The sequence below is a fragment of the Triturus cristatus genome, chromosome 12, assembly GCF_964204655.1.
Source record: "Triturus cristatus chromosome 12, aTriCri1.1, whole genome shotgun sequence".
In the NCBI taxonomy this organism is placed as follows: Eukaryota; Metazoa; Chordata; class Amphibia; order Caudata; family Salamandridae; genus Triturus; species Triturus cristatus.
Window position 1 is genome coordinate 498,471,422 of NC_140595.1, and position 19,899 is coordinate 498,491,320.

The following is a 19,899-nucleotide window of genomic DNA, read 5'->3' on the forward strand; positions in this document are numbered from 1 at the left end:
AAGAAGAGGCACAAGAGATTATAATGGAGAAAAACATATGCGAGCAGTGATTTTTCATTCCAATTTACCAAAGTCAGAATCGGGTGCAAATTGCGCACCTGTTAATTTGCGCAGCACAGTAAGGCAAATCAAGCTCTGATTAAAGTGCAATGCTAAACACATCAAAGCTAAAGAAAACCTAAACTACGAATTTATTTTTTTGGTTGAAAGCTGTTTGCAGGAGTTTCAAAACCAAATCCATTTGACAATATGCATGTAAAGACAGTATTGGATTGACACTTTACAACTTCAGGGGCAAAAGATCCAAACATTGAAAATCATTTGTAACTCTGAAAGGCTTGTTAGTAAAGCTGCTCATATTTGATCTGACTAAAGGGAAATGGAATTTTAATGCAAGCAGCTGCAACTAAGGGATTATTCGTAGTCATTGGCTAAATGCTTATGTGGAAAAACTGAAAAGATGGTCTCCAATTCCTGTCTATAGTAACGTCTCTCCAAATTCTTGCTTCTGAGGCTTCAAGCTGGACGGATCAGTGTTTTAGCAACAATAAAGGGGCACAAACATGGGAAATATCTATTACTCGTACTCGCCTGGAAAGTGCATATTTAAGAATGCGACTGCATGTTTGATAGGTTGATATTTACTTATTGCCTTTTTTGTCACCAGTATTTCGAGATAAAACAGATAAGATTCAAATATATCAGTAAAGTGTTTTAAAAGTAAATAAAATGTTCAATTGTTAGAACTACTTTAAGTGCGTGAAAGGGACATTTCTCAGAAAAAGGGAACATGAAATGGCATAAAAAAGTCAGGTCAGTCCCAGCCTTTTACAAATCGGAGAAATAGTTATTTTGCCCCAAAGAGTCTCATTTTGTTAGAAGTGAAATCAGTGGTATAAAATCACAAGTCATAGTAAACCCCACCTTCGTGCAGACACACAGTGCTATAAGAAGCGGGCAGTGCCGTAACTTCCCTAACTTCTAAGAAACGATATTGCCAAATGAGGCAAGACAAAGTCACACCTAGGAGAATTTCTGGCCCAAAAAAACCCATTATGTTTGACTCAGTTTAGAAGCAACCTTCTAAGAGTCATGGGAGCTATTTATTTGAAAAGTTTTATATAGCGCTGGCTAGACCCGGCGGTATCAGAGCACTTTACATGAGGAAGGATAATTGTTTCAAAGCATAGTACTCAGCTTGGGATCCATGCCCTTTACAGATGATCTATGGGGTAAGGGAGAACAGAAGGATGTACTCAATCATCATGTTTGAGTCTTCGATATCTCTGTTCTTGTTTGTCGAGTATTTTTGTCTCTGATAATGGAAGATCATGTAAAAAAAAACGATAGAAAACACCCACCATAAAAGGAGTGGTTGGTTTCTGGGTAACTATGTGCCAAGACAGTGCTAAGTCATCCACAGATGGCCACTGATACTGTACAGGTAAAAGATTACGGATTTCAAGATGGAGGAGCAGGTGATGAAGGCCATTGATAAAAAATATCTAAACGTAGGTCATACCACGCCTACAAGAGGCCATGTTGCCTGCAAGATATTGCATTCTTAACCTAAAGTCAAAGTCAAAGTCAAAAGAACTTATTTAGTGCACAAATCACAAAAAAGGTCTCATGGCGCTTGCAGAGACTCCGTATGAGCTGGCGATCTAATGTAACAGCGTTATTGATGGTCAAATAACCAGGTTTTTAATTCCCTGCGGAAGTGCTTGTGACCAGAGATGGAGAGAAGCTGGGGCGGGAGCTTGTTCCAAACGGCGGGTGCAAGAAAAGAAAAGGATCGACCACCATTTCTTGCCATGCGAATTTGTCGCAGGGGTAAGGAGATGTTTGGTACTAGATCTTAGTGGTCTGCTTGGATGATACGAATTTAATTTCTTAGCTAGGTAGCTTGGCCCGGTTTCATGTAGGCTCTTGTGGGCAAGACATAGAATTTTTAAACAACATCTCTTTTTTACCGGAAGCCAATGAAGAATCCTCAGGCTAGGGGCTGATGGGGCTCTTGGAGGAAGATTTTAGATAAGTCTAGCAGCGGTGTTCTGCAAGATCTGCAGTTCTGAGTAGAGGTCTTCGTTTATGGAGGCTAATAAGGCATTACCATAGTCCATACGGCTTACAATAAGCCCCTGTACCAACTTTTTTCTGGATTCAATTGGAATCCATTGGAAGATTTTGCGCAGCTTCTGCAAAATCCCATAAAAGGTGCCTATTACCAGGTTTACATTATTTTTCATTGACAGCTGATTGTCAGTTGTTATTCTGAGGCTGCGCACTACTTGTTTGGGGGATGGACAAGGGCGTAGGGTTTTGGGCCACCAGTCGCTGGACCAGTACTCATCGGCTTTCCCAAACAGAATGATCTCTGTCTTGCTTCCATTAAGCTGTAAGTGATTGTTGCACATCCAGCTGTTGATATGGATCATGCAATTTTTAAAACGAGTCATTGTATCTAAAGGGTCAGGGCCAAACGTAATCAACAGCTGAGGATCGTCAGCGTAGGACACCACCTCAAAACCATAGGAGCTGATTACCCTAGCCAAAGGTGTTACATAGAGGTTGAAAAGCATAGGACTCAAGATGGAACCCAGTGGAACTCCATTGCTTACTGACCGACTATATGAGGCCAGGGTACCTCTTTGTACTGTGGTGGTTCGGTTCATTAGATAGTTCCTGAACCAGTCGAGGACCCTTCCCATGACTCCCACCTCCCAGAGTCGTTGTTCTAAAGTGCTATGGGAGATGGTTCTGTGGGATTCCTCTATGAGAAGTCACCCGTATATATCCAATCGGTCAGGATGTATTTTCTGATCATTCAATAAGCAATAAATGCATGTGAGGGCTAGTCGCTGTTGATGTCAAGATATTATATTATTGTATCATTATAATGCAGTGGTTATTCAACACAAGTGCTAACGGCGCCGTGCACAATGGTCACAAGGGTTTGATGTATAAATAGAGAAACTCAGAAAGCAGCAGGGATTTTACTTCAATTATCAATCAACCAGGTCCAATCCACATTTTATGCATCTGTGTTATAAAAAATTATCAGAGACAACCCTATGCTTATTGCAAAGCTTCGGCCTTAAGCTATGGATCCATGGGTCTCACCAGTACAAGGCCATCTACCTAATTGCCTGTAATCAAAATAAAATTGTGCTCTTAGAAAACTCTGAATAAACAAAAAGTGCTCTTAGAAAACTCTGAATAAACAAAAAATGCTCTTAGAAACTCTGAATAAACAAAAAGTACTCTTAGAAAACTCTGAATAAACAATAAGAATTTAGAGAGTGGTTTCAATAAAGTCTCATCATACCTCTCCTTGAATGTTACAGTCAATCCATATGTCAGGGTAATCTGTCATCTCAATCCATACTTCCGTTTTATAACTGAATAATTATGGCCTGGGTGTGAGTGGAATACAGAGTCCTATTACACAGGCAATGACTGTGTTTAGTAATTATCTCACACAGTGAATGTAATTGGGAGTAGGATAAATCCCTTTATACTGCCATTTGTTCATAATAGTTAAATCTAGATCTAGGGTATAAACAGTTAACTACCCCTGGCTGATCCATTCTGTAAACTGAAAATCATTTAACTAACTGCTATAATAATAATACTTCTTTATTGTATCGAATAAAAAAATAAATAAATACGCAATGCATGGTAATATACTATAAAAAGCTCAAATCAAAAAAACATACAAAATATGCAACGTAAGACTAAATATATTCATTCTAAAACTACACAAGAATCAAGAATATTAAAGTATCAAAACGTTAACATTTCCCATATTCTTATTGCTTGGGACAGAAATTGTGTTATGTGACCAACAACATTTGGTGTGAAGCCCCTAAAACAAAATGCCATAGCATCTTTGATTGGTCTGATTCCCTCACTGTTAAAAATATGCTTCAAATATCTCAAGCAGAGGTTGAGAAATTCAGGACAGAGACAGGAAATATGTTCCAAGGATTCTGGACCTATGTGACATAGCCGGTACAAACAGCCAGCTCTTTGCTGTGTTTTTCATTGACCGTCAAATTCATAAAAGGCTGAATACAAGAGTCTGAAGCAAAGATAATGTTTGTTATCTTTAGTACCCATATTAAAAATGATGTATGATTGCTGTTGTTGATACCTTGAGTTCTTATATTTGGTAGTCGTCTAAATATCCTGAATGCAACTAAATAGTCTTATTTCCTATTTTAGATTTGGCAACCATGAGCCTGGGGGCTATCGCTCCCCCTCCATATTTTGTATAGAGAACCTTAATTGCACCTGTTGTTACTGCCACTTTATTATGCAACATAATCCAACATAATCTATTAACTATCTAATGCCAGACCTAGATAAGTGTATGTTGACACCAACTCAATTTTACTAGGACCAGTGAACCAGTTGTATCTATGATTGCAACAATCAAATGACATAATCTTTGTCTTGTTAACATTGATCTGGAATTATTGTCCATATTATAGGAAAACCTTAGTTGTTTGAATTTGTAGGCCAATCTGTGTTGTGGATGAAATCACTAGATCATCTGCATAAGCCAAGGGCGGAACATTTTTTCTTTCCAATTTGGGTGAATTACCACTATCTTTCAGTTGGACTTCAGTTAAATCAGGGATGTGCAAACTAAATAATAGAGGGGGTAAAGGTGCATCCCTGTTTTTGGCCAATAATGGTGTAGATTCTTGGGGTCATCTCTTTTCCCTAAGATAATTTCACCCTAACCCATATTTCATTAGGCAATGCATTAGGAATTTTTAGCAAACCTTGCTCAATCCCCAAGCTTTTAAATGAGTCAACAGCTTCGATTAGTTGACCCCATCAAAAGTAATGGACAACACAATAAAGCATGTGAAAAGATTTAATTACTTGTTTTGCCAAGCTTTTTGGGCTAAAAAAGTTAGTAGTACTAAGTTATCTAAGGTGGAATAATTCTGCTGAAAACCTGTCTGGTGACAAAATATGAGCTTTGTTTCATCCACCCACTTCTGAAAATTGAACCCTTCTAGGATGATAGAATCTGTCCTGCGTATATAACTGAATCAAATATAATAGTTAGAAAAGAGTCTATCGTGAGGATTGCGTTTCATTACCGCTACTAGCAGTCCACTTGAACAACTACTAGTAGTCCAATTGAACTTAGAGGATTTTGAAGAGATGAAAACTCATTCATTTGTGAACTAACATAGTCTTCTAACCTTGATTCCTCTCTTGTGTCCATCCATTCACTTTCATGACCACTATACAATTTCGTTAAATAATCTTTCCAAATCTTGTACAGGATAAAGTAGTCTCCACCTATCTTGTAGCTTTCAAATCCAGTCATTATTAGTATCCAGAACTTACCTGGATGTTTCGAGGAGATTGCACCCTGCAATTCTGTCCAGACCTCTTCTTGATGGGTTCTTTTAATTTTGCTGATTTCCTTCTTTATTTAAACTTCAACGGGGCTTGCCCTAATCCTCCTCCCACATCTGGGCAAAAAGTATCTAACTACAAGCAAGGGGAGTGACGCAGAGGAGTCGAAACAACACAATTTTCAGTAGGACACACACAAATTAATTCCTACTTTTCGGTACATAGTCCCTTCATATTTACTACCTTGAATTTTTTCTAGACACATACCACCTTCAAATCTAGTTAAAGCAACTTATAATTTCTTAAATGATTCTCCTTTTTTAACAACAAATGAGACACATAAACATAAAAAGAGGAATGTTGACCATTTACACAAACATAAAAAGAACAGACACATTTGTACTCTTAGTTTCTGATCCCTTCCTACCCATACTACCCGAGTGGTAGCTACGTATTTATACGCAATACAACCATGAGGTAGTTCAGTTCACACATGAGGGGATAAGTCCACCCTCTAAATATATCCAAAGTGTGTGTATCAAATTTCTTAAATGATGCTATTGTTTCATCGGACTCCTCTATTCAGTGAAGTTGACGCATTTTGGCCCAGTCATTCGGGCCTCATCAGGACAAGGGTGCAAGGAAAAAACACATCGCGTGGCCGGGCCAAAGCTGGAAACGAATTTCCAATCGGCACTTCCAATGGGGTCTCAAGGATGGTGGGGATTTTAAAAATAACTGCCACAATTTTCGGGCAGAAAGTCTGTGCAGGAACCAACTGGGGTGTCTCCCTGCCTGTTCTGCAATATTCTTAAATGTCAGGAATTTTTGGGTTGAAATCCTCGGGTTAAAGCTACAGAATCCCTCTGGCATACTAAGTGCTTCTAGAGATCAAAATATCTCTGGGCAGCAATGCCGGCGGATCTCTCTACAGAGTACACAATGCTGGGACGGCAGGCCAGTGAAACACTGCTCATTCCTCAGTGCCGGTTAGCTTGCGGTCTCCTTCTGTAGACAGTTTCTGAATTATCTCACCAAACTGTCTAGGCCTGCTGTAAGTACCTTCTTCTGGAGAAATCATAATTTTTTTCTGTATAGTTTTTTTATGCTGTGAATTTTCTGTTGAAACGTAGTTCGTGGTTGGGCAGATCATATTCTTTTCCCAAATGGTGTAGTAATAAAACTAAGCAGATCCACCTGTAATCAAAACAAAAGAGTGCTCTTAAAAAATGTGGTTTAAACAACAAGCTTCACACGAGCGGGTCCAATAAAGTCTCAACATACCTCTCCTTGACTGTTACAGTCAATCCATATGTCGGGGTAATCTGTCATCTCATTTCATACTCCTGTTTTATAACTGAATAATTACAGCCTATGTGTGAGTGGCATACAGAGTCCTATTACACAAGCAGTGAATGTGTTTGGAAATTTTCTCACACAGTGAATTAAGTTGGAAGTAAGATGAATCCCTTTATAGTGCTGTTTGCTCATAATCGTTACATCTAGACCTAGGGTACAAACAATCAACTATCCCTGCTGGTCCATCCTGGTAACGGAAATCACATAAATAACCACTATAACATAGCTCATTGTGTGCCTGAAGGAACCTGCTGTAAATTGAATTATAGAAACATCACCAGTATTGCACATGCTTGTTCCTGACAGCATGAGTTCTGTGCGACTTTGCAATTATAAGTCGACCCAGGGGAAAAGCGATAAAATATTCCTGGTGAGTGTGTGTCATCCTGTGCAATCCAGAATTTAATGTAACCATGGCTAAATCAATTATAGACTGTCCCACTCAGTCCAAATTATTGCCAAAGTCATATTTGCAAGTGTCTACCTGACCATAAAAGCAACAATTGGGAGCGTACAATTCACCCATGGATAAATAGTGGCCAAAAGCTCGATTCAACCACATTATAAAAAGCACCACTGGATCTATGGAGCAAAATCCCACCAGCAAGAAGCTCTTGCCAGTCATTCAAAAGGACTCAGATCAGTTCCAGAACAGCCAGTCACTGTCAGGTACAGTATAACCATGAGTATCGACAACCAAACACTTACAAGAAGAATTGGAAGTTTAACCCTCATGTTCCCACTGGATACTAAGGGCCTGATTCTGAGTTTGGAGGTCCGACCACTGTTACAGTGTTTGGGAGAACAACACCAAGCCGATGGCATCCTGACTGCCATATTATGAGAACACTGCCGGGCTGGCAGTGCTGTGTTGGCAGTGCCATGGTGGCGGCATGCTTGAGCTCATAGAACAAGCCTGAAGCATATGCCAGCGCAGTGGCAGTGCCACTTGCACGTCAGTGCATCGTGTACCATGTACCATGTGATGCATGGCACACAGTGCACACACAACAGTGCAAGCAGAGGGGGGCACAACTTGTGCTCCATGCACAACACCCCATTGGCAAATTAACCCTGGGGCCCTGTTTAGGGCCCCTTCCCTGCCTTCTGCTGACCTTTTCATGGCAAGGTCCCAGCCATGGACAGGTCGGCGGAAAGGCAGGTCATGATCAACACAGCAGTGCCTGTGTCGCCACTGCCGCCATTGATCATCGCTTTCCCCACGGCTACCCCGTCGGATCCAGCATTATGGCGTTGGTGGTATTGCGTCACGCTTGTGGCAGTCCGATGCCCAACCTTGTAATCGGGTGGTCGGACCGCCACTGCGTATATGGTGGTCTTGAGACCGCTGTACTCATACTTGGGCCCTTCGTGTCTTCTCATCGGCAGCCACTAGACTGATCTCACTTGTAGGAGGTCACCATCTTGGTGTGATAAAACAGACCAAATCTGATCCTGCTGACCTAATGGAGCTGCAACAACACTGGTAGAATACATGAATATTTATTAGCCCCAATCGGGCTATCTGCATGTTTTAAAGGAAAGACAGCTATTTTGTGCCCAGGACATACTCCATGAATACCCTACTGCTGGAATGTAATTTAATAGCTTTCGTGGATAACTATCCTGGCTACCACTAAATGGGTGTGCACAGACATACAACGATCTCATAAGTGCCTGGTGATGTGTATAAATACCACAACATAAATGTACATGTTGTGTACATGGGAAACCAAGTTCACCTATAGAATTTTCAAATATTCCACAACAAATAATATGACTAAACATTCAACATTGAGACAACTGATAACATGATTACGTTTTTCAAATATGTGCAGTCTAAATTCGTATGTATATAGGCTTTGTAAATAACATATTTATGCATAGTTCTCATATGAAAACAGCTGGAATAAGCCACGTTGGTCATCATCTATGTGGATGAGTTCAACAGCTCTAGTATACTGTCCCATGATCTGCATAATATGTACATAAAAATATCTGACATCACCCAATTTGTGTACTAAGAGCAGTGATGATTTCCAGTTCACACACATCATGAATTTTGTTGTTCCCTTTCTTCTACGATTTACCCCGGTTAAGGTAATTGGTGACACGGGTTAGCCCAATTCTTTATGTAGGAAGATTGTGATCTGGAAGTGAGGGGTGTATTAGCTTTCTGAAATTTTGTCATGACCTTTCCACAAATCAGTGTACCCTACAGCAACCCAACATTAAGGCACCAGATTGCTCCTAGAAGAATTAAATAGTAAATTGATGCTAGAAAAGAGGGGCAATTAGGTCTGGGCAAAAGTTTATTTACCCTGCTGTATTTGTGATAATGTTGATAATTTGTTAATCTCTCATAACAAAAATATCATATAATTCCCAAGATTATGCCAAGACGTAAAACATAAACTCCATTCAGAGAAAAAATCTCAATGCAAAATGCACAATAACAAATTGATCTGCATGAACATGTGTGTCATCTTCCCAATGTGAGTGACCATTCTTTAATGCGGGCGGTCAACAAACATTTCTGTTTATTTTTTACCGGACCCTTCAGTTACATTTTGAGCACGAAACCACAACTCTGAATACTAACAGCAGTCTTTTTAAAACAAACGACTGGAAAATGAACTCAAAAATATATTTTCGAGTTACATTCTTTTACCGGAATTCACCATTCAGGTAATTTTTGAGAACCAAACATATTTATCTAATTTTTCTTTTTAGTTATTTCCTGATAGTCATACACAATTTTTATTTTTGATTAATATATTACATTTGTACCTACGATCCACCAACAATGGGTCCTGCTAATATTTAATTAATGTATTACATTTTTGCCTACCCACTGCCTCCCATAGGGTCCCTATGGTGTCTACCACACCTATTTAGAAATTGTTGGAGAGGTTAACACCGATTGTGGTGTGTATAATGCATAGGTTTATGCTGGAATTGAGCACTCTCATGTCAGCAGGCTTAAAGTTGGCAATTCAGTGTCTTTTGAAGTCACAACTTCAAAACCTGCAGAACATTTTAAGTGCTCTCATCTCAGGGGTTTATCACATTTCTGAGTAGTACATTATCCTTTTCCACAAACTGTTGAAGTCCCTGTCTCACCAACCTCACATATTGGACTGGCCTGGTTCCAATTTGGAAGCTGACTACTATGTTCCCACATTACTCGAGTCCTGTTCAAACCTCTCTACCTCACTGAGAGTCAAAAGGTCATCAACAACATTTAATTACAAACAAATGATGCAACTCATCCAATTAAATGGACTAGTAATAACAAAAGAGTTGTTCATTGTGAACACACAATTTCTCTCATTATACCCACCTATACTATGGTTACTTTATTGTTGTGGTTTTCTTTCTTCCACTGGGGACACATTGCACTTATGATTAAGATTATTTTGCTTTTGTTCATGTGCCTTGAACATCCTTTCATTTGTGTTTATGTGCTTTGAAAAATGTATACATTTGTATTTTTTATTCAACCAAAGTGGGTGTTGGTTGTATAGTGTAACATAATTGCATTGAATGCATGAGGTGATTTAATTGTTTAATGGCAATTATATAAATGACACTAATGAAAATCACTATTCATTTGTATTGCCTGCAGGTGCATGAGACATCATGTGACACACAATACTGAGATGGAGTCAGTGAATTAGCTGACAGTGACCATGTTCCTCTGCTAAGTGCTCCTGCTTGTACTAAGTGCTAACTCATATAACAAGTAAAGATGATGACCACAAAGAAGGTGCTCCTGCAAAAGAAAATGGCCAGTATGGAGAAGGAGAAGTCTTTTGGCAGTGCCACCACTGGTGTCAAGCCCTCCTTAATTTTCTGGAGATCCAGCCTATCTTCTTCACTCTCATCTGGCCAGGAAGAGGCTGGGAGGAGGATCACCATCAAAATCAAAGCCCATGGCTCTCAGCGCTAGATAGTGAAAGATAGAAAGATAGATATATGCATACATACATACACACATTCATACATAACATACAAACATGCATTGTATATAGTTTCATATATTTTCAGAAATGCATCATATATATTATTAACCCTGGGCGTAGTTCGCAAAGTAGCACTTCGCGAAGCTACGCAAAGTGCACTTCGCACTACGCGAGCTACGCGTAGCACTTTGCGAACTGCGTAGTACCTTGTTCGCACTGTGCCAGATATCGTTTTCAATGATTGCAGTGCGGACAAACAACCGGCACTGTGCAGTCATTGAAAATGGCATCTTGCACAGTGCGAGCTGTAGTTTTCTGCTGCTCGAGTAGATTTTTACTCGAGCGGCAGCTTTCTCAACGCGAACTGGTAGTTTCTCATCGCGAGCGGTCACGAGCATATGCGACCACTCGCAATGAGAAACCTGACCTCCTCGTGTTGGGAATCTCGCCGGGAGATTTATTTTCCATGCTTGCAATCGCCAACTTGATGTTGCTGATCGCGAACAAGGAAAAAGTCTCGCCGGGATGTCATTTTGCTTGCTCGCGGTCGCCAACTTGACGTTGAGGACCGCGAGCAAGCAAAAAATGACCGCAGCACTACACAACACTACGCTACGCGTGTTCGCACTGTGCTACGTGTAATTCGCGGAGTGCGAAGTTGCCCGAACTTCGCAAACTACGCGAGCGTAGCGTAGTGCTTTGCCCAGGCTTATATATTATGTATACAAGCAAAAGTGCATATTTAGAATACATATATATATTCTATATATGCACGTTTGCTTGTATACATAATATATATGGTGCATTTAAAAAAATATATATATATTATATATATATAAATATATATATTCACTGAAATAATCATAGCTTTCAGGGACATTATAGTTAGAAATTAGCATTTAAAAAAACATAGAAATTCACTGAGAAAAACATAGCTTTAAGGAATGTTATAGTTAGTTGGACATTTCACTCGTACAAAACCTGAGAAATTTGTCCGTTATAGTTAGTTGAGCTAACTATAGCTCACGCCCCTGCAATGCACTGCTGATGACGTCACATGTTACATCATTCATGACATGGTCAGCGACATCACTGATGACATCTCAAATGACATCCCTGATGACATTATCCAGTGACTGTGTGTTTCTGTAAAGTTGAAATATGTTTTTATAGATATATATATACATACATATATATATATATATATATATATATATATATATATATATATATATATATATATATCTCCAAACCAAACCTCCGTTCAAGGAGCCTCCAACCCTTCAGGGTGGCCTCTCAACAACGGGCACGAAGAGGCCCGCCAAATTACTGCATGTGGACAAAAACACAGAGGCCCGTTTCCGGAGTCAGCAGCCTTTTAATCAAGGACACAGCAGCAGCAATGCTTCCCATAGCCCTACATGTTTCGGCGCTCAGCCTTGTTCACGGGAGGAAGCAGTATGCAAAGTGCGTACGTGTAGGCAGTTTTTTAAAAGCTCATTGGTCACATGACTGTATAAGCATGTATCTCCCAAAATGCATCAGAAAAAATCGGGTGAGTGCCAATGTCTTTGAAAGTTCTCATTTTTGTGGCACAGAATAAAGAAAATGCTTACTTCCACTTTCTGATGCATTTGATAGTAGTAACATCCAGATGGAACACAGTCACGGAGATGGTATATATATATATATTATCTATTGGCGGTCGGCAGTAGATAGTTATAATTAGGACCGTGTTTCCATAGGAAATCTGAAAATTCTATTTTGAATAACTTTGGCGCCGGTTGACGAATCCTCGCGAAATTTTCAAAACTAATGGGGCGCTCCGCTCAGCTCCTACCCTGAAAGTCTCGGGGTGATTCGTCAAGCGGGGGCTGAGAAAAAAGGGGGGTCCCAAAACGCGTTTTCTCCATGCATTTTCCCATAGGACCTTTAGTCGAAGGTACAGCCCGAACGGCTGAACAGAATTACTTGAAATTTGGCAAAGAGTTAGTCCTCAGGTCAGGCATGTGCCTTTTGCATATATGGTGTCAATCTGTTCAGTAGTTCCTGAGAAAATTGCATTTAAAAGTACATAAATATCTATAAGCGTGCACCGTGTGCGCACGGTGCGCGCACCCTAACGTGCGCGAGCGCAATTCTGATTGGTGGTTACATGTCAGTCAACATTCGAATCGGTCGAAATCAGGAAGTGTCGGCCGCCATTTTGTGTGTTTGGTGTGTGACAGTGAAAAAGAAAGGTGGAGAACGTGAAAAGGGGGCAGGGTAGAGAGTTCCTGACCCCTTAGCCTTTGTCAGGGGGTCCCTGAAGGACCCCGAAGGGTTAAAAAAACATTTTTTTTTTTCAAAAATTCGCGGGGTGCAAGCACCGTGCACGCACAGTGAAAAACCTTAAAAAAACATTTTAAACGAGCCATTCCATATTACAGGATACAGTCAATCTATAACTATATACATAGGTAGTTTATTGTAAAATATATATATAAAAAATATAATAATACATACATAACTTAGCATTTAAAAAACCTTACAAATTCACTTAAAAAAATATAGGTTTCACACACGTTATAGTTAGGAATTAGCATTTAAAAAACCTTGCAAATTCACTTAAAAAACCATAGGTTTCACACATGTTATAGTTAGCTGGACATTTCACTCGTAAAAAACCAATGAAATTTCCCCGTTATTGTTAGTTCAGATAACTATAACTCGCGCGACAGCCACTCCATCACAAGGATGATGTCATCAGTGATGTCATGAGTGATGCCACTGACCATGTCATGAGTGATGTAATATGTGACGTCATGAGCAGTGGATTGCGGGCGCGCGAGTTATAGTTATCTGAACTAACTATAACGGGGGATTTTCATTGGTGAAATGTCCAGCTAACTACAACATGTGTGAAACCTATGGTTTTTTAAGTGAATATATATATCTATATATATATATATATATATATATATATATATATATATATATATATATATATATATATATATATATATATATATATATATATACCAAGTTGTTTTGAAGAATGAGTGGGTGCATAAGTATCTGAATGGATGATTTAGTAGGTGCGGGTCTAACTGTATAAGTGAGTGATTAAACGTGTCTTACTGAATGCATGGGTTAGTGACTAAACTGTGTAAATGTCTGTATCAGTCTGTCAGTTGGTGTGTAAGCAGCTGCATGGGTTGGTGAGTAGCTACATGAGTGTCTATATGGGTTCATGATTGGTTGTCTGAGCATCTGTATGGGTGCCTGAGTGTCTGTGTTGGTGGGTGGGGGTGAGTGACTCTGTGCATAGATGTGTGAGTGGGTAATTCACTGGGTTTATGGGTTCAAGAGTACATCTGTGACGGGCTGTATGGGTGGGTGAGTGTGCATATGGGTGTGTTGGTGAGTGAATGGATGTCTCAGTGGTACATTTGTGAGTAACTACAAATGTGAACGGCAGTATCTGTGAGTATTGGAGTATATAAATGACTATATGTGAGAGTGAGTGATTTTGGGAGTGGCTGTATGGATGAGTGTGTGCTTGTATCAGTGATTGTATAAGAGAGTAAGTATGTGTTAGTATCTGTATGAATACCTGAGGTGGTGTGTGTATGACTGTATAAGTGAGTAAATGGGAGTGTGATTGATTCTTTGCAAGGCTGACTTGGTGTGTGAGTAACTCTTTGGATGACTGGTGGTGTGTGAGTGTCTGTATAGGTGTATGAGTGCAAATGATAGTGCTGTATTGATGAGTGACTGCATGTATGAGTGACTGTATGGATTAATGAGTGAATGTGTGCGTAGACCTAGGAATCAGTGAGTGGGTATGTAGTAACTGGTATTGGTGTGTCTATGGTTTCGAAAATGGTAGTCTATATTTTAGAGAGGCTGTATCAATTGTCATATTAGGGTGTGAGGAGGTGCATCAGATTATAACGTGGATGATGTCATCAGTGATGTCATCAGTGATGTTACTGACCATGTCATGAAAACAGACTCTTGCAAGACAAGGTGCGACAGTCATCTTTTGGGTCAAAGTAAGAAAATCCAAACCAGGAACCCTAAATTGGTATTTATGGTCAGAACTACAACAGAAAAAAACGTCACCAGCAACAAAATACCTACTAGCAAGCTTGACCACCCTGGGTCTCATCGAGCTTTGGGAAACACCTATAAGCCACTGCCTTCTGAAAAAAATGACAAAGAACACAGTAAAGAGCCAATCCTGGATCGAGCACGGCTGGATGATCCTGAGCTCCTACTCCTCTCTCGCTGCTCAAAAATATATAGCCCTAGGGTTTGCCAAATCCACTAAAATACAATTCCTGAGTTACCGACTTGACTTGTTACCAAGCCTAAAGCACTATCCACACTGGCTAAAAAAACAATCCAACTGCAACTGTCGCCTGTGTGGTGCAGCACATGAAGACATACTGCACCTGCTCTGCACGTGCAAAGAACTAACAAAGTAACAGAAACAGCTTTTAAAGCCACTTTTTAATCAGAGAGGTATCCGCACATGGAGGCAGGCTGTGCTGGTGTGCTTCGCACCTGAGGACATGCAACTGAACTGCTGCCTGGTAAAATATCTGAGAATAGTAGAGAAGAGAATGCCACAAAATCGAGATGCTGACCTCTGGCTACCAACTTTGGACAGAACAATATTATAGCCAAAAGGAAAAGAGTTGGATGTTGCCAAACAAATATTTTGCACTGATTTTATTGATTTGTAGTAAATTGTCTTATACTATTTTAAAGAAAATTGTAATTTAAAAATGAAACACTCTGAGATACTCCGTAGCAATGGTTTTAAGTAACTATGCTAAATAAAATACTTGATACTTAAATCACCATGTCATGAATGATGTGTGCATTGCGGGGGCGCGAGTTATAGTTAGCTCAACTAACTATAACGGCCGAATTTCTCAGGTTTTGTACGAGCGAAATGTCCAACTAACTATAACATCCCTGAAAGCTATGGTTTTTTCAGTGCATTTCGATGTTTTTTTAAATGCTGCTTTCTAGCTATAACCTCCCTGAAACCTATGGTTTTTTCAGTGAATTTAAAAGGTTTTTTAAATGATAATTTCTAACTATAACGTCCCTGAAACCTATGATTTTTTCAGTGAATTTCTAATGTTTTTTTAATGATAATTTCTAACTATGCCTACAGAGGTAGGACATGTGAAGAAAGAGGAAGAAAGGCACCGAAAGAAGCAAGCGATATGCAGAAAGAACCAACAGAGGTGCAGAAAAAGGCCTTGTTACAAAGTCATCCTGTACCCCCCACCTTTTACTGACTGCTACGGGTGGTAACTGACTCTGACTAACCAGACCTGGAGCCAGTGCTATGCTGAAAGACACTTAGAATACAGTGAAAACACCTACATACACTAGGGTACACTATGGGTTGGGGTACCCCTGTGATTGGCATGACTTCTCATGTAAGGCCCTAGTACATAATAGGGCAGGGGGATTAAAACTACGGTCTACTCAATGAAAATGAAAAAAAATCCTGTTGGTAGAAAATCCAGTGATACCCACCATATACTTCTACCTAAAGTGCACAAGACTTTAAGAAACTCTCCGGGATGTCCTATAATTTCAAGCTGTGGTGCCCTCAAGAAAATATTGCATCTTATGTTGACTACATCCTCGCACCCATTGTCCCTAGCCTCAACTGATACATCAAGAACACAGGAGAATTTCTAAGAATACTCGTGGAAACGACCTGGCAACCAGACTACCTATTGGTGACAATCGATGTAGTCTCGTTATACACCTCGATCAAACATGACATTGGAATAATGGCCATCCAGTACTTTTTAAAACAAAGACCAATAGGAGTTTTGAAACATACCAGCATGTTAATGGACATGATTGAACTGAGCCTAAAAAACATCTTCCTATTCAATAAGAAACTTTACTCCCAGAGCAGTGGCACTGCCATGGGAGTTCCCTTTTATCCAAGCTATGCCAACCTCATGATGGGTTGGTGGGAGAAAAACATAGCTTGGAGAGAAGACAACAACCCATACACAACCAAAATAGCCCTTTGGATTCGATTCATCGACGATCTCTTCCTCCTATGGACAGGAACAGAACAGGAGTTTTTGAAATATCTAGTAATCCTAAATGATAATGAAGTGGGACTCAAATCCATCCATTATATCAATGGCAAAGAAATTGACTTCCTGGATACAAAAGTGTATATAAAACACAACAAAATACACACTACAGTCTTCCGCAAAAAACTGCAACAAATAGTGGGTTGCACGGGTCAAGTTTTCATCCCCATACCCTGAAGAAGAGCATACCCTATGGGTAATTCATAAGAATGAAGAGGAACTGCTCTGAACCAAAGGAAATGGAAACGAAATTTGTGGAAACCAAGAACCGCTTCCTCAAAAGGGGATACAAACACAGAGACATCCAACATGGTGAAGAAAGAGCAAGACTGAAAACAGGGGCTGAGACCCTGGTAGACAACAGGAAACAGATGAGCAACAAGAAAGTCCAGGCATCAAATAACACACCGTGACTAATCTTAACCTACAGCAAAGAGAGTTTCAAAATCCAACAAACCTTAACGAAGTACTGGAGTGAACTGAAAAAAGACCCGGACATTGAAACCCGAATAGGGGAGCGTCCCCTTATATCATATAGAAAAGCCCCATCTCTATCTGATACATTGGTCAACAGCCATTTTGAGACAAACAAACCAAATACATGGCTACAAAACAGACAAAAAGGATTTGTAAAATGCACCAGTTGCAAGGCATGCAGAATTGGAAGAAATTTGAAATCAATCAAGGATCCAAGAGGGCAACAATTCGAAATATAAGAAACCATTGGGACCAGAGTAAGCTGGAAGAACATTAAGCCATTCAGCCCTTACAAATTTACACTCAGTCTATAGGAAGACACATAACAAACCTGCAGTAAACTGTGGGAGAATCCCAAAGAATCTTGGGGACCACGAGACTATCATTAGGATAATTTGGCAGTATCAGTACATCTACTAAAGAGCTGGCACCAGTTAGAACGCTTAACCGTTATGCAAATTTGCAGGACTGCGGGACTTCTTTCAAACATAACTGTCATTAACAGCTACAAGTGTCTCAGTATCCATAAGGATATTACTAGAGGTTTTCCGAATGCATTAAAACAATTTTGTACAATTGTTTGAAATATGAACTACTAGTCCCACAATGCCTCATAACTGGCTACTGTGGACACATAGTATATAAAGCAGAAATAGACAAGGGACTGTTATCACTACCGTGACCAAGAACAAGAAGTTTGAAACGCGTAGGATGAGGAGAGTTGTTGTTGGAATAAAGAGCTCAATAGCCAAGGAGAGTGACGCGCATTCTTAACATTGTGAATTTTTATATATATATATATATATATATATATATATATATATATATATATCCACTACAACGAAGCTCCTTCTGGAATCACGGGGACCCATGAGAAGTGGCGCACACGCCGCCTTCAATAATTACACCAAAGTCAAATCGTTACGTGTGCTCTCAGGACATCAAAGATCCGAAAAAAGAGAGTAAGCTTGTCAAAAGCGTTTATTTACATAACGCGTTTCGCCTACAGCCGTAGTCTTGGTCACATGTAAAGTGCACTACAAACCATAGGCTTAAATGACATCACGTGAAGTATGCACATCCGGAAATAGTGAAAGTACAGCCGATAGTAATAGGCAGCCATGATGGAGTAGTAAAACAACACAGTAAATACAATGAATAACAGTGTGTAAGATCTATTCCAATAATGAGCACGTCACCTCACAGCAAGTACAAAACACCCAAAGTAACAAACTCATAGCTGTGACTTCTTGTGGGGTTGGAACATCATACAGTGATGATCGCGAGTACAAATACATTGTCAGCCATGTTGGAACGGTGCTGAAAGACTCGGGAAATAAACTGCAAGAGGAGCGTGCACGCTGTAAAATTCAACGTACCTAGTATCATACGCTTAAAAAGTAGACAAGTGTCAATTAGCAAACTGTTGCACAAATAAATACATACACGCCCGAGTGGGCACACCCACATGTCAGAACACTACAGGTCTGGATGGACATGAGGTAAAGATGACATGAGAGTCAAAGAGCATGAGAAATCAAGATGCTCAGGGACTCCAATGCCATGTAAAATGCATAAACCTTCAAAATTCACATAAGTATGCAAAACATGAAGCAAATTGTCATGACTAACATGATACTATTCAACAATGATGTGCATACAATACCAAGTGATGAAGACAGCCCACATGAGTGATAAACGAAGAAAAGGTTAGGTGGCCCGTACTCGTGGTGTCAAGTGAAGTGTCAAATAGAGTGATGGGCCCCTTCCTTTCCTCCTGCAAACAAATAAAAAAGCAAATTAGATTTCTGTTAAAATATTTGACCCTAAAAAACATTATATGGACACAAATACATTTTGCGATAAATCTGAAACACTATTAATGGGAAAGAGATAACATCAAAACAGGAAACAATGTGTCTGGCCAGGATCAAAGGGATCTAAATAACCTACAATGATACACAGATTGACAAAATGGAAAATCTCAAAAGAGTGGATTAATGTTCTTTCAGATGTATTGCTAATTCTTCATCAACATTTAACCCTCTCGGCACGGTGGTCTGAAAGTTTACTATATATTTAGACTCTTTCTGTCTAAGAGTAAGAGTCCTATTGCCCCCTCTGCGGTTCTTTTTGATCTGTTCCAAAATGCAGTAACTGAGTACAGAGCAGTCTGAAAAATGTTTAGCCTGAAAATGTCTTGCCACTGGGTATTTGGGGTCATTGTTGGTTATGGCGCGCATATGTTCAAGTATTCTTTTTTTGGCCATCAATGTAGTACTGCCAATATACCATAAGTTACAGGGACAACTAATAGCATATACCACAAATGTGGTACTGCATGTGAGAAGTTGTGAGATGATCTTATTGCGGTTGTCAATGACAACTTCTTTGCGGAAAATGCTGTGTCTGCATGCTTTGCAGTGTCCACAGGGAAAGAATCCCTGTAGATTGTGTTCACTGTTGGTGGTATATTTGGTGATATTGCTGGAGCAGGATTTTCTGATGAAAATCTATTGGGTTTTTAAGCTCTGGTTTGTCTATTTGTCATAATTAAAATTACTAATTATTAAATTATTAATTAT